This window comes from Lycium ferocissimum, chromosome 3, assembly GCF_029784015.1.
Source record: "Lycium ferocissimum isolate CSIRO_LF1 chromosome 3, AGI_CSIRO_Lferr_CH_V1, whole genome shotgun sequence".
NCBI lineage: Eukaryota > Viridiplantae > Streptophyta > Magnoliopsida > Solanales > Solanaceae > Lycium > Lycium ferocissimum.
In genome coordinates this window covers 35,217,953-35,237,623 of record NC_081344.1, presented here as the reverse complement: position 1 = coordinate 35,237,623, position 19,671 = coordinate 35,217,953, and positions in this window count along the sequence as shown.

Here is a 19,671-nt window from a genome sequence, read left to right as displayed (position 1 = left end):
TGTATTTGAATGGATTTCAACAAATACATTCAGATACAAGACAAAAAAAATTCAAATACATGACAAATACATTAAAAAATAATGTGTTTGGCTATTAATAAAATACACTAAAAAATACACTCAAAAAATATAAACACAAATACATTCAAAAACAGTGATTTTGTGAGATGTAGATTTTTTGAATGTATTTGTATTTGGCTTTTAACAAATACACACAAAAATATAAAAAATACACACGGCCAGATCTGAGACACCACCACCACCAAAACCCTAAAAATTCCTAAAACTTATGTAGTATCCGATTGCACCTTTTGTCTATTTAGTAGAAAAACGTTAGCTGCTAAGCCAAAGCAAAAACAGTGCAACAAGAATGGCTACAACAACCACTAACACCGCACTATTGCCACCGCAATTTGGACAGCAACAACGCCGCAATAACCAGCCCCCTTTATTCACTCCATTCTTGTTCAACAACAAGTCAGCTGCTACATAGAGGGGTGAGCACAGAGGGAGAGGGAGAAGAGAGAGAGGGGCGGGGCGGCTGTGGTGGTGGTGGTTGAAAGAAGGGGAGAGAGATTTTTTTAGGGTTTTGAGAAATGAAAAATTGAAATGGGTAGTGATTGGGAAAAAAAAGATTTATTTATTTGGGTATGTATTTTTGATATAGCTACCAATTGTAATTTAGAAAAGTTAATTAGCTACTAAATATAATTAAATAAAAGGGTTGTTAATATTAATAATTAGGTCTTAAAAGAAGTTATAATGAGTAAAAATTTCTATTTTTAAACTCTAAGTCAAGTCATTCTAACACACTTAATACGGAAAGAGTATTAGCTTCTGATCACGTGGGTTCTATTCGATGGGTATAATTTTTTTAAAATCAAGTATGTATCTATATCAGAATATGTATGCATAGGCTTAGGGTAGTTCTGGTATATTATTGCAATCTTATATATTATGGAAAACTTAATAGGAGAGGTAATACAATCACACGTCTCTATAATAGCATCGTTGAGTATTCGCATTGGAGCTCGATTATATTCGAATTCGTGCCGCGTAGGGTCCCATTCGGGAGGAAGCGCTCCTTACCAATAATATTTCTATACCCAGGGCTCGAACCTGAGACCTCTGGTTAATAGAGGAATAACCCCATCCGCGGCACCACATCCTTTGGTGGTATAGCGAATGGTTATTATACACCTATAACAGCGTTGACATTTAAATAATATTCGCTGTTATGGGCAAGAAAGATGCATAATATCTTTTTCTATTTTTAATTGTCAAATCCTAAACTTAATCACACTTTGTAGCTTTGTATAACGAAGGAAAATCTTTAAATGATGAAAATATATATTTATATAATATTCTTTGTCATAAATAGTGTATTATAGTATCAAAATATTTGGTCGAAATTCTAGACCTATAATTGGTAATCTTAGAGATTCTATGTCTACAAAGATATAATTGGTAATCTTAGAGTTTCTATTTTTATAAAGATGATTAATCATTATAATAGTAAAAAAAGAAGATAGATGTTATTTGAGGGGGGGGGGGGGGGGGTGGTAGTTTTATAAAGATGGTGTTGTTATAGGTAAAAAACCGGTTATAGGGAGGTAAAATATAACATAAAAAATCGGTTCCGAGAAAAACTTGATTGTTATAGAGATGTGTTGTTATACGAGAATGTAGATGTTACGGTTCACTTTTACGCGGGTGCATAAAAGCTACTAAGTGGTTGTTGGTGCTCTAAATTGGATTTAGTTATTTTTTAGAGTCGCCACCTAATTTATAATGGAAATTAGGAAAACCGAGTAAAAACGGTTTATCAAACAAGAGAAAAATCCTTTAAAACCAAAGTTCGAGGTAAGGGTTCTGGTGATCCCTTAGGGAAGGTTTTAAGCACCCTAGTATTAAGGATCCACAGAATACGGTTGACCTATGAGCTTCAATGTGTGATTATTGTGATTATTTGCTTAAAATGTTTACTTTATTGCATGTCATGCTTTATCATAAATTCAAATTTCCGGAAAAAATGTCCCCTTAGGAAAGGGGGTTACGTTTCAAAATTCATATAAGTGTTCAACTCACTTCATTTCTGGACCAAGACACACTCGGGTCTTCTCACGAGTAGAGTCGCTACTATTTTGGTCATAATGAGATGAGTTTACTTTTTATAGGTTTTTATTATATAAGAAAGTAAGTGCAGTATATCTCCTTTTTTATGGTATAAGTATATAAAAGAGTTATTAAGTCCATTTTTAACCCATTGAAGCTCATATTTGAAATGTATTCTAACACCATAGCCATCTTATCCTCAAATTGGTCCAAGTATATTTCCTCTTGTTTTATTCCTTTAAGTTTGGGCTTTTGGCCCAAAAAGCTTTGTTTTTTTATGAAAATTTCTCAAGTCCAACAGGTCATACAAAAGGCCCATTTTAAATCCTGAAAGTTTCGAATTTTCAACCTTCTTATTTTCTCAAAATTTGCCCCAAAGTTCTGAAGGTCAATCCAACCGGTTCGCGGACCCAGCACGGAAAAATCGAGCATGCATCAAAATAAAAACGTGATCGAGTGTTTGAACCGCGCGGACTCGGCACGGATCGGGAGTTATTTTCTGATTTCGAATTTCCTTTAAGTCCTAATTCATTGTGTTATTTCCCACTTCATTTCAAATCAATATTTCTGAGGAAAAGAACCTAGAAAAATCTCTCTAACTCTAAGGTGAGTTCTCACTCAATATTGATCATTCCCACATCATATCCATCCCTCTTGATAGCAAATCATCTCTCTAAAACCCTAAGTTCTTGTATATTCAAGAAGAGGAAGAAGAGAGGCGTGTGGGATTCCATCAAAAGGTAAGACTCTTGATTTTATGAGATTATTATTGTTGTTTGAACTAGTATAGAATGAACAAAGAGGTTAGGATCCACCAATGATTTCTATAAGCTTCAAGAACAAGATTTAAGGCTTGCGAAAATCCTAGTTTTCGAAATTCCAAGAAAACTTCAAGAAACTATTCAAGTTCTAATCTTTATCATCTAAAACCATTGTAGTATGATTATTGAACCTTGGAAAGTGCGTTTGACCGGGATTTGAGGTATGTCTAGATTTCCAAAAATCTTTCTTGAAGTATGTCTATATTTCAAAAATTGTCTTTTCAAGTATGTCTCTTTTAAAAATCCCTTTTGACTATGAAGGTTATTTGTATGTCTATATTTCAAAATTCGTCTTTTCATGTATGTCTAGATTTTCCCAAAAATCTTTCTTCAAGTATGTCTATATTCCAAAAATCATCTTTTCAACTATGTCTACTTGTGAAGTACGTTTAAATTGTGAAAGCATGAATTGTATTTGAGAATCATTCCTTGATTGTTTGTATAAGTTATAACTCTTGTTTGGTGGAACTTATTAAGGAAAGATGATTTCTTTTAGACAATTAATGCGTGTGTAGGGTTCGAAGCCAGCATTATCGAACCTTATACGAACCATACTACTTTGTGAAACTCGCTTTTCCTATTATTGGATGATTGAACTTATTCTTCTAAAGGTTGGACCTTAAACTTGTTTTGTTGTTGAATGGGTTTCTTGAACTTGAAATTGAATAAGAGATTTGAATAAGATTCTAAATCGGTTATGACTTGAAATGCCTCTATTTTGAGATGATGACTTGAGAAGTGAGATTCGGCTCTAAGCCATGATTGATGATTCGGTAATATGCCATGATTTGTATTTTGTTAGTGTTTGGGTCTGTATGGGCAAGGTTAAAGTGCTAATCCCGGAAGGGGACGATTAGCCATTATGGATCCTAACGTATCGATAAGAGTATTGCTATGTCAGTCCAGAGGACGATTGACCTCCGTTGCTTCCTAGCCCAGAGTATCTATTGCTGTGCTAGTCCAGAGGAAGATTAGCCTCCGTATCTTCCTAGACCGGAGTATCTATTGCTGTGCTAGTCCAGAGGACGATTAGCCTCCATTGCTTCCTAGCCTGGAGTATCTATTGCTGTGCTAGTCCAGAGGACGATTAGCCTCCGTGGTTTCCTAACCCGGAGTATCGATTGACTGATCTACCTGTGAGTGGCTTGTTTCGTACTTTGATTAGCCTGTGAGTGGCTTGTTTCGTATCTTGTTGCACAATGAGTGGCTTGTGGTGATATTAAATTAAGTGTGAAATACGTGGCATGGTAAATGGTAAGGAGTTAAGTTAATGTGTCTTTCGTTGTTGGATTCTCTGATGACTCTTTAATGTTCTTCAACTTACGTTATTCACAGGTTTGAATTGTGATTTTCATTGATGTCATTTTATTGATTTTATTCATCATATCTTGTTTTGTTAACTATTGCCCGCAACACTCACTGAGTACGAAGTACTCAGGCATACCAATGTTGTTTTTGATAGTATGTTAGGTAACGGAGAAGAGCAGGTTCTTGATACTCAAAACGCTTAAGAAAGACTTGTTGTTGCTGCTGACTTGGTGAGCCCACATGTTCATTCGTGGGACACACCTTATCATATTTATTTACTATTCTAGTTTTTTAGGTACGCGTCCCTGTGTCGACAAATTATTCCTTTATCTTAGAAGCTCCTTAGTATACATTCGAATGTGGGTAGAAGAAGAGTTGTTGTGTAACTCTTTTGGGCACGTTATCATGTTTTGGTTGAATTATTTAAATTATAAAGACTTCCGCTGATCTAATTCATATATTCATGATTAGTTACATTTATTTTATAAACTATTGGAGGCAAACATTGAACCTGGCGGGTTCAAGTGTTATTATTGTGTTGTTTAGGTTCTTCCGATGTTGTTCATGACGTCGGATGCCGGTCACGTCTAGGGTGGGTTTTGGGGCGTGACAGTTTCCAGTTTGGAGATTCAGACAATGGATCCTATGTTCAGATTAACCCACATTTAGACATGAAATAGAAAAGAAATAGCATTCTTATATCACTTATCCAAGAAGCAAATGACAAGATCTTGTCCTTTAAAGTCTAGCAAATGGCTTAACCTTTCATATGTGTAATGCAGACAAGCATTTTTCCATTTTTAAACTAACATCATCATTAGGTAAACCTTAATCTTAACTGGTTACAACTTGATAAGATTTTAGGTTAATTCCAAAACTGAACAAGAGACTCATTTATAGACACTAAAGGTTTACAGGATATCAGAATTAGGCTCAAACTTCCTTTAACCCTATTTAAATTCATCAAACAGACATTTGACACTTACTTTGGTTGAGTATGACCATATAAACTTATGCCAGTGGTAACAATTGTATAACATCAACTTATAAGTCAAACAAGGCTCTAGTGGAATCATGCTGAGCTAAAATGGATAAGCTAATGATACAAGCAGAGATATACAGTTTTGATGCAAGTAAATGGGGCAAAAACCAAACTCATATGCTAATTCCTCACATGATATACTCAATTTTTTAAGCAGTATACTCTTAGTTAAGCAAATTCAATACATTCCATGTGTTACACCTTGTAGTTTTATGCATTAAGATTCAGCGTACGTTAGTTGTCTTAATTTTGGACACCGGGATTTGCCTTCGAGGTTATATGAGGTTGGACATGCTTAATGTGTGCTTATAAGTGTTTAAATTCATGTTTGGTAAGTTACAGAAGCATTAGAGAATAAGTGAATCGAAGCGGAAAGGTTCGTCAAAAGTTATTTTTGAAAAATATAGTATATGGAACGTATAAGTGGGATATGGTTCGTATTTTGAGCTATGGACTGTTGACACCTAATTTTTGACCTCCGATAATTTTTCTCAATTACTTGGAGTCCCTATATTACAAACAGAGTAGAATATGCATTTTTACAAGTCAAATCAATTTTACAAAATCATCCTGGTATCATTTTGCCATTACATTTGGCAAACACTGGCAAAAGAACAACCGCATGTCATTTTACATTCTTAGCATATTTTCAAGAAAATACAAGAGTAGTTATAGTTGATTACGAGTTATTAGTTTTAAGCATTTACAATTAGTCATCATTTAGTGTTGTACTCCGTCAAAGTCGAGGGATTTGAATTATAATCAAGTATTAAGCTGTTTATTTTGGGTAAATTAAGTGTTAAAATAGAGTTTAATTATGTTTTGGGTAATAGAGCTTAGTTTTAATTAAAATAATTTGAGACAAATAAAAATACTTTTATTTTACATTTGTGGTATTTAAGAGTTTCTTAAAATATCGTATATATACCACATATATACGCATGTAAACGTTGATGATATACATTACGTATGGTCATATATGCAAATTCTGGCCCTATGGAAACTCGGTCGGGTCCAGCCCAAAAGGGATTGACCCGACCCAAAATCCTCTTTTTCATCCACAGCAACAAAACAACCCCTTTCAATGGGGAAAAAAAGAAAAAGAAAACGAACCCTAAGGGGTCTTTGTGAGCGCACAATTCCAGCTTGTCTTCAACGGTAATGTGTCCTTTTCTTTTATTTCTCAACGGATTTTTGCTTATCTTCAAGGAGATATTTGGGATTTTGATTTTAAAAGGGGGAACGACCATGAAGATTTTGGGTTCTATAAATACAAACCCTTCTCTTTATTTTTTGGGAGGAATTTTTTAGAGAACACAGCCACCATAGGTTTGTACACCCACAATGGGGTTTTTGAACACCCTCAATAGTTCGAACACTTAGAAGCTCGGCAAAAGCCTTGAGTTTCGAGGAAGTTTGAGCTCGTACTTTAATTTTTGGAAATCGTTTCCATTCGTCGAAAATCGATTCGGGTGAAAGGTTGTTCGTCACCAACTCTCCTCGCCCCCGTCTCTACTCGGCAAAAAGGTAATCCTTAATCCTTTTTATTTTATTTTATTTTATTTTAGTCTTTAATTCTGTCTGGTATGTGATTGTTTTGGTAATTAGTGCTAGTTAATGTGTGGTTAGCTTGGTGTAGATTAGCTGTAATCATATATTGTTGATTCTGTTTTGGCTTAAACCATGAGCTTGGTGCACTGTTAGTTTAGCTCAATTCCCTTTAGTTAATGTGAAGTTAGTTATAGATTTTCTTAGTTTCAAATGTTATTTATGTGGCCTAACTGTATAAATACTTGCTACTAGTTTCGTCTGTAATGGTCATTAGCTTGATCTAAGTCAGCCAATCTCAGCCTAATGAAGATTGTTGTTTGTTTTAGCTGCTCTAACCAAGTAATATTGAATCTTAAGTCCGACTTCAGAAGATGACTTCATGTGTTAGGGTTTTGAGTATATTACTCACTTATATTGTCAAAACAAATTAGTAGTTAATGTTATTGCAGCCTTGTGTGAGGAAAGGACAACCCCCTTTAAAGTTGGACTTATTTATTTTATGCATCCCACGTTTGCAGTGGGATAGGATATTGATTTTATTTATCACCAAGTAGTATAAGTTGTTTATGATTCACTCATGCTTTGATTTTTTACAAGTGACTTTGTTGAGTATTGGTTTATAGGTTAGTAGTTCAATTATAAATTCCCGGTCAAGTGCAACTTTAGGTTAACTGATGGTTTTGTTTCAAGCTCCCTCACCTGAGAGTATTTTTTTTGTTTGTTTAATTTTTCTTGCCAAAATCCTTTGTTGAATGTTAAGGTCTTATGTCTTTTATAATTTTAGTGTTCTGGACACTTTTTTGCGATATGAAACTGTGGTGTATTTATTTGCTATGAGGACCTGCATTTTTGAAGCTAGTTTGGTAGGTTAAACTTAACTAATGTTATCATAATTATCCCCTAAGAATTGAGATACCTGACTGCCCATATATGTTTTAAATCAATGATAAGTTGCCTACTTTGAGTCTCTCTCAATATATTTCTCTTCCTCTCTTCTTTCAAAGTTAGGCATGAGAAGGCTTGGTTACACTTCATTTTGTTCTTCTGTTAACAAGTTGGCCTGGCTTCTTCATCTGTTAAACATGTTTAAAAGTAGTTGAAGTATTGATCTAAAACTGTTTTGAGGGTAAGCATAGGTCCCTAGACCATAAAATGGCTACATGCTAGTTCAAACCTGGAAATGTGCCCCATCTCCACTTAATCTGAGCCTCTGTGTTTTTTCTTCCCTTTAGTGTGTATCCTAAAGAGTAGTTGTGTTCTTCCTAAAGAGTAGTTGTATTCTACTGACTTCTTGACTAAAAAATGACCCTAGTTTAGTTATACTCAAATAGTTAGAAGAGAAGAACATTATGTGTGCTATATTTGATGTTGTTTTGGACTTGTTTGGATTTAGTTATGTGTAACAGCTTCAAATATCAGTGTTGTTTTAGTTTAAACTTGAAGAATTAACAATGCCTCAGGTTAATTCATTTGCTGATCTGATTAACTGCTAAAAATATTTCAGTTTCCAAATTCTCTCATGAGATTAGTTTAGATTAGTGCCAGAGGTAAATCTGATTTAAAATCTGATTTATAAACCAGTGTAGGGTTAGTTAATAAGAATGTTATTTGTGGCTGTTCATATTTGTTGGTTTTAGTTTGGATGGTTTAAGTTGGTATAGAAGGTTAAATTTTAAATTTCATATTTCTAAGTAATACAAAGTCTTTAGGGATATAGCCAACAGAAGGTGATCCTAATGTGGTTTGTGATAGTTCCTTTCATGTGATTCTTAATCGAAGTTAAAAAAAGAGTTAGCTTTGTCAAAACTATATCTATGTGCTTAGATGCTGCTTCAAACTTCAACAATCATCAAGATGTTCCTTTGGAAAAAAGCATAAGTGTCTGGCAACCTTGGAATGTACATATCCAATTCAAATTTGTTAAGTAGAATCTTGTAATTGATCTTTACTCAACTGTTGGAGGTAACCTGCTCCCCTAGATTTATTTGTGTTGACCTGGCTGTGTGTTTGAGTTGCAAATGGTTTTATTCAGGATGTTGTAGGGTGTTTGGGGTTATGTAATATGTACTGCATTTGTATTTTATTTTTTTTGGGGATTAGCTCAACAATGTGAGTAGTTCAAGGGCCAAAAGGTACTCTTATGGGCATGTGAGGTAGAGAATGGACATTTCATGATGTTCATTCCTTTCTTGCCTCATCTTTGGTCCAAAAAACTTAATTCAATACCTTTTCCCCTATCCATTAATAGTTGCTAGCATTCTGTGACACTTATAGGATCATTTTGAATCTGAGATTAAAGTCCTACAAGTATAAAAATAAGTAAGAGTTATGCTTTAGCTTCTAACCCAGTCAAGTAGTTCCTTTTCTTGCACAATTTCATGATTCCTTATCTCGACCTTGGGCATGTATATAAATGAACTCTATTAATTTGTTTTCCTCTGCCTAACTATTTACATGTTAAAAGGGTGTAGGGGTGGGGGTAACAGAGACAAACTACAGGATCAGTTTAAGTTAAAAGGAGCAGATCACTGTCAAAGTGCGCTTGTGTACATGATTAGTTTAAGTCAAAATGAATAGGATGTTCGTGTGATGTATGTTTGTGCTCATGACCAAAAATGCAACCTGTTTATTTTAGCATCATTATGTTGGCTTGAAAACTAGAATCTGATTGAGTTGAGTCAAGATAATCAGGTGTTGTTTTGTGCTTCAATAGTTTGAAATATCCCCACTAAGATGTACCTCGATGTCCTGCAGTCCCAATAAGCATATGTGTGGTTCATTTAGTGAAATGAAGCCTTGTGTTTAATTCTGATCTACTGTTTTGAGAAGCTGTTGTCATGGAGAAAATGTTATGGTTTTTTTTTAGCAAACTATTCAGCTGTTTTCAATAGCTAATGTTGGGTCTGCCTAGTTGAAGTGCTCTGCCTAAGAAGTTAAATAAATGTGGTTGTTATTTCACATAACTGAGTGCTCTCTCTTAGTTTCAAAGAAGCTGCAGTTCATTGATTCAAAGATAAGTCACTTGGCTGGTAGTTTGAGATCATGTATCCTCTTAGATCCTTAAAAAAGAAATGGATTTCACTAAGCACTTTTGAGTGCAAACTAACTATCAATGCCCTCCCTATTTGGTTAAAGTTCCATTTATTACCATTGGGAATCCCAAATTATATGTTGAAGCCCAATTCAAATATTGCCACACATGCTGATGTTTGTTTAAGTTAATTAAGTGCTGTAAAAATGGGGAAGGGATTAGAAACATTAGGCTATGATACTCTACCCTCATCTTTGAGGTGTCTTTTCTCCTTTTTTTCTACCAATAAGGCCTCTATGAGATGGTATGCACTGATGGAGTATTATACTTGCCCAAGTCTGTTCAGTGTTTTTATCTTCTTTTTGAAATGAATGACCAAATCCCTTTTCAGTTCTCTTCCTCATTAATCTGCTCAAGAAGGAAGTAATAGTTTAGCATGTTTCTTTAAGGCTAGTTGGCTGTATCCTAGGTGTTAATCCCTCTTCCTGAGAATTATGTGTTGGTAAGATGTATCAAGACATATACCAACTGGTCACCCTGTCTATTTGTGACATACTTTTGGAAAGAAAAATCAGATCCCATGTTTTGTAAAATGAATTGGTAAGGGCCTTTCTTATGACTATCCCAGCCTCCCTTTTGCTGTCCTTTATGGAGAAGGTAGTACTGATCTAAGAGTGATTCATTAGTTGCTTAGCAGATACATGGTTTTGAAAGAATGAATGCACTATGTTTGAAATCTCCTAAAGATTGGCCACTGCCTGTTTATAAAAGGATCCTGAATTTTGTTAAGCCTTATGCATGACCAGAAAATGTATTTTATTGAAGTTCCCTATCCTGAACTTTTTTTAATGTACTGGCTAAAAGTCCCAAGGCTTGCATTTGGGATTGGTTTAGTCTCATTCGATAGCCAGTCATGCCTAAGGTTCTAGAAACCTTTTGATCTTGTGCGGGATCGGAATATGGATGGTGGTAACCCCCTCTCCTACCTAGATCTTTTAAGCGTGGTGCACTGTTTTGTGTATTTACGCCATTGATCTGATCTGAGTGCATATTATTCATGATGTTTGTCAATTTTGTGCTTTAGGAATTTCTCTTGCTACTACTTTGTTGAAACTATTCACTATTTGATACTCATCCTTCACTCCTCTTCTTTGCATGACCTGGGGAGTCTACAAACCTCCTGGAGTTGTTACTTTGCTGCTGCTTGATGAGTTTTCTGCCATGAGCTGTTGTGTACTCCTGAATTTAAAGAGGATCGATCCTACACTTGACAAAAAATGGTTGTTGTTTGCCGTATCTTTCGTGTAATTCCGCATTATTAAATAAAGATGCTATCTTTTCGTACCATTTTGCTGTTGCCATTTTGTTTGCAATGGTTGCACCATGGCCAAGAATCTGCATGATCCTCCTTTCCTTTTCCTTTCTTTTTATGTTTATGGAAATTATTATGTGATAACTGATGCAACTCCATGTAACCGATCCCCATGCTGTCATTTGCTAGTGCATGAACCCTTAGGACCTGCATTTAGTTTCTCTTCAGTTTTCTTTAAAATGCTACTACTTCTTGTAACTGCTTCTGGTCTAAACTGCTTCAAAATTGAGTTTGCAACGCCCCTTTCAGATTCCCCTATTAAAATCAACTTTCTTGTATGTTAGGTGGTAAATGTAACATTGACCTGACTCTTCAATATTAAGGTATTTAAAGCATTGGTTTTGAACTGTTTCCAGGAATGCTGATCAAGTTTTGAGCCATCCTTTGTTAAAGAACTGATAAACCTACTTTTGTGCTAAGATTAATGCATTTCAAGTCATGAAGTTCTCTCTGTTTGACTAAGTGTTAATTCTAAACTGCCTCATAAGTATGTGACCATGTTACTCTGTGATGCTTCTTTTGACAGGTAACTATTTTAGTTAGCCAGAGGATATTACACATGCATGTTGATCTGTCTTAAAAAAGGGGAAAACAGGGAAAGGGTTTGGTTCAAACCTATTTTAACTGCTTTTTTTTTTAGCTTTGGCCCATATGAACAAATTCTTTACTTATAAATAAATCTTGTCCCTCCACTGCTTCTTCATTTGAGATGAATGGAAGTATGACTTATGAGAGTGGAAACTAATTCCTTATGTTTAAAAGGAATCAGGTTTTCAGAAGTTGTCCTGTGCTATCTCCTAATGTCTTGTTTGTCCATTACTTGGCTTATATCTTTGGCTTACTAGCTATGTGTCTGAGAAAAAGGACTGCTGGACTTTCTTAATTGCTAACTTTTGCTTTGTTATGCCTTTTGTGTGGCTCTTTGCATGATCAAAGTATGAGCATATATTCTGTTTGTCAAAATTCTTCTGATTGTTTGTTATGATGGCTGAAAGCCAAGGCAAGCTTTGGGATTCGGTTCAGCCTTCTCCAGTAGCCTACCATGCTGAGATTCGAGAAACCGTTGGCTCTTGTGTGGCATTGGAAATACGGATGGTGGTAACCCCCTTAGCTGTCTTATCTTTCTGGCTTAATACTTAGTCTGGATCTTTAGGATCAGTCTCTTTTTTGGTTGGTAGTTGTGTGTTTCTAACCTGTTTGCTTAGTGTTAGTTTAACTGAAGAGTATGCTAAGAAGATAAAAAAGAGTCTTTTCAAGTTCATAAATTCAGAGCATGTATCTATTTGAATCTCATTTGGCAGCTAAGTTTAAAACTAAGAATGTAACCTGTTTTGTTGTTTGTAACTGAGTCCTGATCCTCTTGTCCTAAGACATGACCATGTTGGTTGATATTCTCATTTTTTATATCAAAGAGATTACCCAACTGGTTTGTTGTTAAAAGAATCCAAAGACATTTTTTATGATATAAATATATCAGGTTTCTTTAAAATTAGTTTTAAGTTATATGTGGTCTTTGAGTCATTAGCTAGGTGATGGTCTGTAGAAAGTGCCAGATTTCTTTGATCATTAGTGTCCAAATCTAATATATTTGTGCTTGCTTTTTATGTTATCTTTGAAACAATGTGACTCAACAAGTTTTCTTTGAGAAAGAAATAAATTCCCAGATTTCAAGTTAAAAGAGTTAGGGACTATTTTTTGAAACTTGGCTTTTCTTGTCATTTTAAACTATTTGTAAAACTTAAACAAAAGTAAGATACGTTAAGCAAGCAAGCATCTTGTTAGAACTCTTGTATTTTTTATACCTATCCTTCACCCCTCTCTTCTTTGCATGACTTGGGAATTTTCAAACCCCAAAATGTTTCGGAGTTGCTGGTGAACTTGGGAAAATTGGCTGCACTTGTGGGGTTCTCAAAAGGGCTGTACTTAAATAAAGTTACCGCTGCTACATTTGCAATGTTGAGTTGCTGCTGTTACATTGATGTTGTCACTGCATTTTGGTGAGTTTGTTGCCATATTTTAAGGCAAAACAGTGGCTGCACTTGAGGTAAATAGTCTCCATATTGTGAAGAGCTTGGCCACTTCATTTTGATGTTTCATGTTTGAGCCAAGTTGTAGCCACACTTTAAGGCAAATAGATGCTACTCCTGAGCAGCTATACTTTGGCTGCTGCATTTTTGCATTATGGTTGCCTTGCCAAGATATTCTATGCACTATGCTGCAAAACAATTGCCTATTTTAAGGACAACTATTGCTATGATCTGTTACTGAATCTTGAGAGAGGTAATTGTTGCATTGCAAGGCAATCGAATGGCTAAGTGTGTTTTAATTTGAGAAATATGAGAAAAGAAAGTAAAAGAAACATTTGGGTTAGACCCAGTTTAAAAGAATTCAAATGAATAAAATTTCCTTCGAAGCCTGAGTTTGGGAAAATTGTTCTAAGAATACGGTTGACCAAAGAGATAAAGTGTGAATAATGTATGAACTAATAAAAGATCATACATATACATATATACATATTTATTTTCTTACGAACACATGGCATTAGTTCTAGACGGGGTGTGCCCGATAGTTTCCTTATAAGTAAAAGGATAAATTATTTTTTATCTGGATATATTTAAATCCAAACTTAAAGTACCCTCACTAATGAACAAATCCTTTTTAAAAGCTAAAATGATATGCTATGACAGTATATTTTTATACGGGAAACTAAACAAAGCGTAAGTAGTTGTCAACCGTATGTTACAGATCCTTAATACTAGGGTGCCTAATACCTTTCCTACGGGATCATCAAAACCCTTACCTAGAACTCTGGATTAAGAAGGATTTTTCACTGTATTTGAATAAATCCTTCACCACCGATTTTTCTAAATTCCTAAAAATTAGGTGGCGACTCTTTTAAAACAAAGTCCGAAAGAGCACCAATGAGTTTGAAGTGGCTTTCTGAGTGCTAACCCTTCTTGAGTAAAAAGCGAACCGTTACAGATGGCGACTCTGCTGGGGACTTTAATTTCTAACCATAAGGGTTTCAATATAATGTGATTGCTTGTATAAACTGCTTATGTGTTTCCTTTCCTGTATATATAAACTGACATTGCATGCATATCATAACTCCGCCACTCCTGGCATTTATTTTACACTTTGTTTCAAAGGTGGCTCGCGGAGTACGCGGTCGTTCCTTCACTATAAAACCAACTAATTCTTTGGGAACCGTTACGAGGCGGGGTTGGTACGCGGTCGTCCAACAGCTCTAACGGTTCAACCGCAGTTATTCGCTCAGGTGCCAGGTCGTTTATCAAACCCCACTCTAGTGATAACTAGGATAGAGTGAACCAAATACCTTCCGAACTAGAGCATTCAAGCCTAGACGAGCCTTCGGTATCTCAGACCTATCTAAGGCTCATTAAGATGACTACCTTGCATATTGATTACTTGTATTGATTATGTTACACCCCGTAGTTTCGCATGTTGAGATTTGAGCTACCTTTCAGGAGATTATAAGCATCTATCCTATGATTGTGTGGGTTTAAATTCATATAATAAGCTATGGAAGGATGGGAGGACAAGTGGGTTAAGGAAATTAAGTTTGTTGGAACTTTGGAGGAAACATGAAGGTCAATTTTGGCCCAACTTAGAGAAAGAATATATTTTAGTATGTGAGAATTTTTGAGGTAAAGCAAAAGCCTAAAGTGAAGTTCATGAAGTCTAGTTTTCAACGCAACAAACCGCTTGTCAATCCAATATCGGAATCAAAAGTTATGAGCGTTTTAAGATGAACTACGAGGGCAGTGAGTAACCTTGCACGAACCCGCCTGGGAGTGTCGCGAACGCGCAGAGGAACATGCATCAACTAAGCGCGAGCGCCCCCCAAGGTAGTGCGAACGCGATGAGCAAATCTTGAGTCGGTGGAACCCGAATCTAGAACATTATATAAGGGGGCTTACCCCCTCATTTTCAGACCAAACACCACCAAAAAGTCCCCAAATATTCTGGAACCTTCCCCCAACTTCAGTCCACTAAATTTTACCGCAAATTAAGTGAAATCCCCAGATTTAGATCCGAACAGCGTATAGTTATGATTATAATATCGTATTGCGGCAAAAATTGACTTGGATTCAAGGCGGTAACTGAAGATAATGCAGTTCTAGTGGGTGAAAGGTATGAATCTTCCCTTATAAGTATAGATTTAAGCTTATTTACGGAGGAAAAGTTATTAAATGATCGTATGGGTTGAGAAATTGGATAAAACATCGTGTGGGATGTTTATGAAATATATTGGTACTGATAATATTGTTGTTGATGTTGGTATTGTTGTTGTTTGCTAGATTGTGATTTTGGGCTAGGCACATAAATAGGGGAGATGCTGCCCGAATTTCGGCAGATTTTAAATGAATTAATTTAAAGGTTTAAGACAAGTGTATGATGGTGAGCCTAACAACAGTATGAATGGTTTTATATATAGATTACGAGATTATGAACGATCGTAAATAGATTGCACGACGGGAGGTAGGTTGGAAAGCTGGAAAGTAAGCTTCCAGGTATGGTAAGGCTGTCCTTTCTATTCTTTTGGCATGATCCTTATTTGACGAATGAACAGAGTAAGCAAGCGAGTTCTAAAGGCTCCACTCCTAGATGGTATACGATTTAGCGTATCCTTAACCTCTTAAGTCCCGAAGGGGCATTCGTAAGTTGTATGTTTCCAAAATGGTGTCTAATCCCGAAGGGGACAGCCATAAGCTTCTATGTCCATATGTTATCTTCATGTTTAAGTCCCGAAGGGGATGTTCATAAGTATTCCTTGTTCATGCACTTCATGTTAATGTTAAGTATCGAAGGAGACGGATGGTTATAGGAAGAAGTTCCTAGTATGAGTAAGAGTCGCTCCGAAGGGAGTTTCTAAGTCGCATATGCATTTGCATACCTATATATATATATATATATATATATATACATATGCATCACATTATTTCATGGGGAAAGGGAAAGGGCTATGGCGTTATATACGCAAACCACCTGATCAACTGGTATATGATGACTAAGATGCCCGAAGGGGCTACCCGATGGGGCCATTATGATATGATGCCCGATGGGGCAAAGCTCGAAGGAGCAATGCATATGAATACATACATGTTTTCAAAGGTACATTATGCTATTATGCCCGAAGGGGCTACGAACAGGGAGAAGGCATGCATTATATATACATACGTACTCATGATGCATTAAGAGTTCATATGCGCATACATGATTCGTAGTGTTCGTCACAAATATAGATTGCGTCTGCTACTCTTTTATTATTCGAGTTGAGATATACTGTTTCAATTCCGCCTTACATACTCGGTACATTATCTGTACTGACTCGCCTATCGTTCAGGAGGGCTCCGTTCATACCCGCAGTGGATAGACAAGCAGACGACCCAGCTCGATAAGACTTTCCCGCAGCTGTTGCCGGTGCGCCTCCACTCGATCCGGAGCTACGGTCCATTTTGGGTATTCTGTTTTGAGACGTTTCTGCATGTATATCATATATGGGTATGGCAGGGCCCTGTCCCGTCCTTTATACAGCTTCCTGATCCATTAGAGGTCTATAGACAGTGGTACATAGTTAGTATGTGATGTAGCGGCCTTGTCGGCCCGTACTATTCTTTTTGGTATATATATATATATATATACACACGTGTATGCACATAGGCACAAACGGTTGGTAGATCTTAATGTTGTTTTGACATGAGTTTTATGGGCCACCCAGTTAGTTAGTAATATTCAGGCATGAGTATATGGGTGCTTGGTCAGAAGTGGTCATGCACTCGTCACGGCCCATCGGGTTGGGTCGTGACAGAAGTGGTATCAGAACAGTTCCGTCCTAGGGTTGTCTACAGCTGTGTCTAGTAGAGTCTTGTTTATGGGTGTGTTGAGCACCACACTTATAAACAGGAGGCTACATGACATTTAGGATGTTGCCATTCTTTCGATTCTAGATCGTGCGATATAGCTGTGAGACAAGAAGTTCCTTTCTGATAATTTGTATTGATTTCAGCGTTGCCTCGTAAGAAAGCTACAGCCTCCCAGAAGGGCAAGGGAGTGGCTGGTGAAGCCACTAGCCGTGTTCAGCAAGTTACTAGGGCGCAGGGTGAGTCCCAGAGTGATAGCCCACCTCAGACTTAGCATACCCCGCCTCCAGCACCTGCCCCAGTGCCCCCAGCTCCTCAGCCAGATGGACGGGCCAGGATGTGTAACAGCCCAGGCCACCGCATGTAGAAATTATCCGCTTTGGAGTCTTTGCCCCTCACGGTTTTAAAACGCGTCTACAAGGGAGAGGTATCCAAGCACTTATAAAGCACTCTTCGTTCTCCTCCCAAACCGATGTGGGATTCGCCAGAACCAATGTGGGATTTGCCTAAGGCAAGTATTATACTCACCCCCCCCCCCTTGGAACTCAGCGTCCTCGCTGAGGTTTGCCCAACTACCGGCCCGACACTGGCTCTGATACCAACTGTAACAGCCCAGGCCACCGCATGTAGAAATTTTCCGCTTTGGAGTCTTTGCGCCTCACAGTTTTAAAACGCGTCTACAAGGGAGAGGTATCCAAGCACTTATAAAGCACTCTTCGTTCTCCTCCCCAACCGATGTGGGATTCGCTTGAACCGATGTGGGATTCGCTTGAACCAATGTGGGATTTGCCTAAGGCAAGTATTATAAGATGTGCGGGATGCTATACAGCTATTGACCAGGTTGGTAGCCGCTCAAGCTTAGCGGTAGGGAGTTGGCGTTGACTAGGCCGACCGAGCTAGCGGTGCAAGGGTCAAAACTTTCCTCGGGTTAGATCCTTCGGAGTTCTCTGTGTTAAAGCAAAATATGGACCCTCAGGAATTTATTGATAGTATGCAGAGGACCTTGAGGGTCATGCACGCGGATGAGGTCGAGTCCGTGGAGTTGGCTTCTTATCGGCTCCGTGATATTGCAGTGCAGTAGTATCAGACATGGGAGCTGTCTAGGGGAGAGAATGCCCTTCCAGCCGTATGGCGGGAGTTTTCAGATGCTTTTATTCGCTATTATTTACCACCAGAAGTTCGACGAGCCCGAGCTGATAGGTTCTTGCGTATTGAGCAGGGTAGTATGAGTGTTCGGGAGTATTGTGTGCACTTTGACTCTTTGGCAAGATATGCCCCGACTATGGTGGCTGATATGGAGGATCGAGTTCATCGTTTTGTGGCTGGTTTAGGGCCGCATTTGATTGACGATTATACGACGGCTGCGTTACAGCCGGGTATGGATATTTTTCGTATACAGGCATATGCACAGAATTTGGAGGACCGTAAGCATCAGTAGAGCGTAGGGCGAGAATATGACCGAGGCCATGGTAAGAGGGCTCGATCTTTAGATGTTGCTGGTGAATTTAGAGAAGCTCCGAGGCAACAGTATTCTAGATACCCAGCTTATCCTACGGCCGATCCACGTATTCGAGGATCTCAAGACGATAGAGTTACTTATTCGGACAAGAAAGGCACTTTTATACTACGGAGTTCGCGGCCCCGGCAGAGAGGGGGCTTAGGACAGGAGATGCCACCTCCCCCGCGGTGTGCTATTTGTGGTAAAAACCACCCGGGACCGTGTCGTCGGCGTGCACGTTATACTTGTGGGAATCTTGGTCATTTTGCTAGGGAGTGCCCAATGAGAGTTGGGGATGGTATGATGCAAACAGAAGGATCAGTTGCCGCATCATCACTTTCGGTGCACGCTCCAAAGCAAGGACTTCAGACATCAGTTAGCAGAGGCAGGGGTAGAGGTGGAGCGTCTAGCTCTGGCGGTGGTCAGAACCGCATATATGCTTTGACTAGGCACCAGGATCGCGAGCAGCTACCCTATGCTAATACAGGTGCAACTACTATTTAGGTGTGGCTAAAAAGTTATTATTACGTATGGTGGCCGGTGTGGCATTGTGTATTCTAGTTTGCGGTGTCACAGGTTAGTAGTATTATAGCTATGAGTCGCATATGCATTTGCATACCTATATATATATATATATATACACATCTATGTACATATGCATTGCATGATTTCATGGGGAAAGGGAAAGGGCTATGGCGTTATATACGCAAACCACCTGATCAGCTGGTATATGATGACTGAGATGCCCGAAGGGGCTGCCGGATGGGGCCATTATGATATGATGCCCGACGGGGCAAAGCTCGAAGGAGCAAATGGGTAAAGGTGCATATGCATACATATATGTTTTCAAAGGTACATTATGCTATTATGCCCGAAGGGGGCTACGAGCCGGGCGAAGGCATGCATTATATAGACATATGTACTCATGATGCATTAAGAGTTCATACGCGCATACTTGATTCGTAGTGTTAGTCACAGATACAGATTGAGTCTGCTACTCCTTTATTATTCGAGTTGAGATATACTGTTTCCATTCCTCCTTACATAC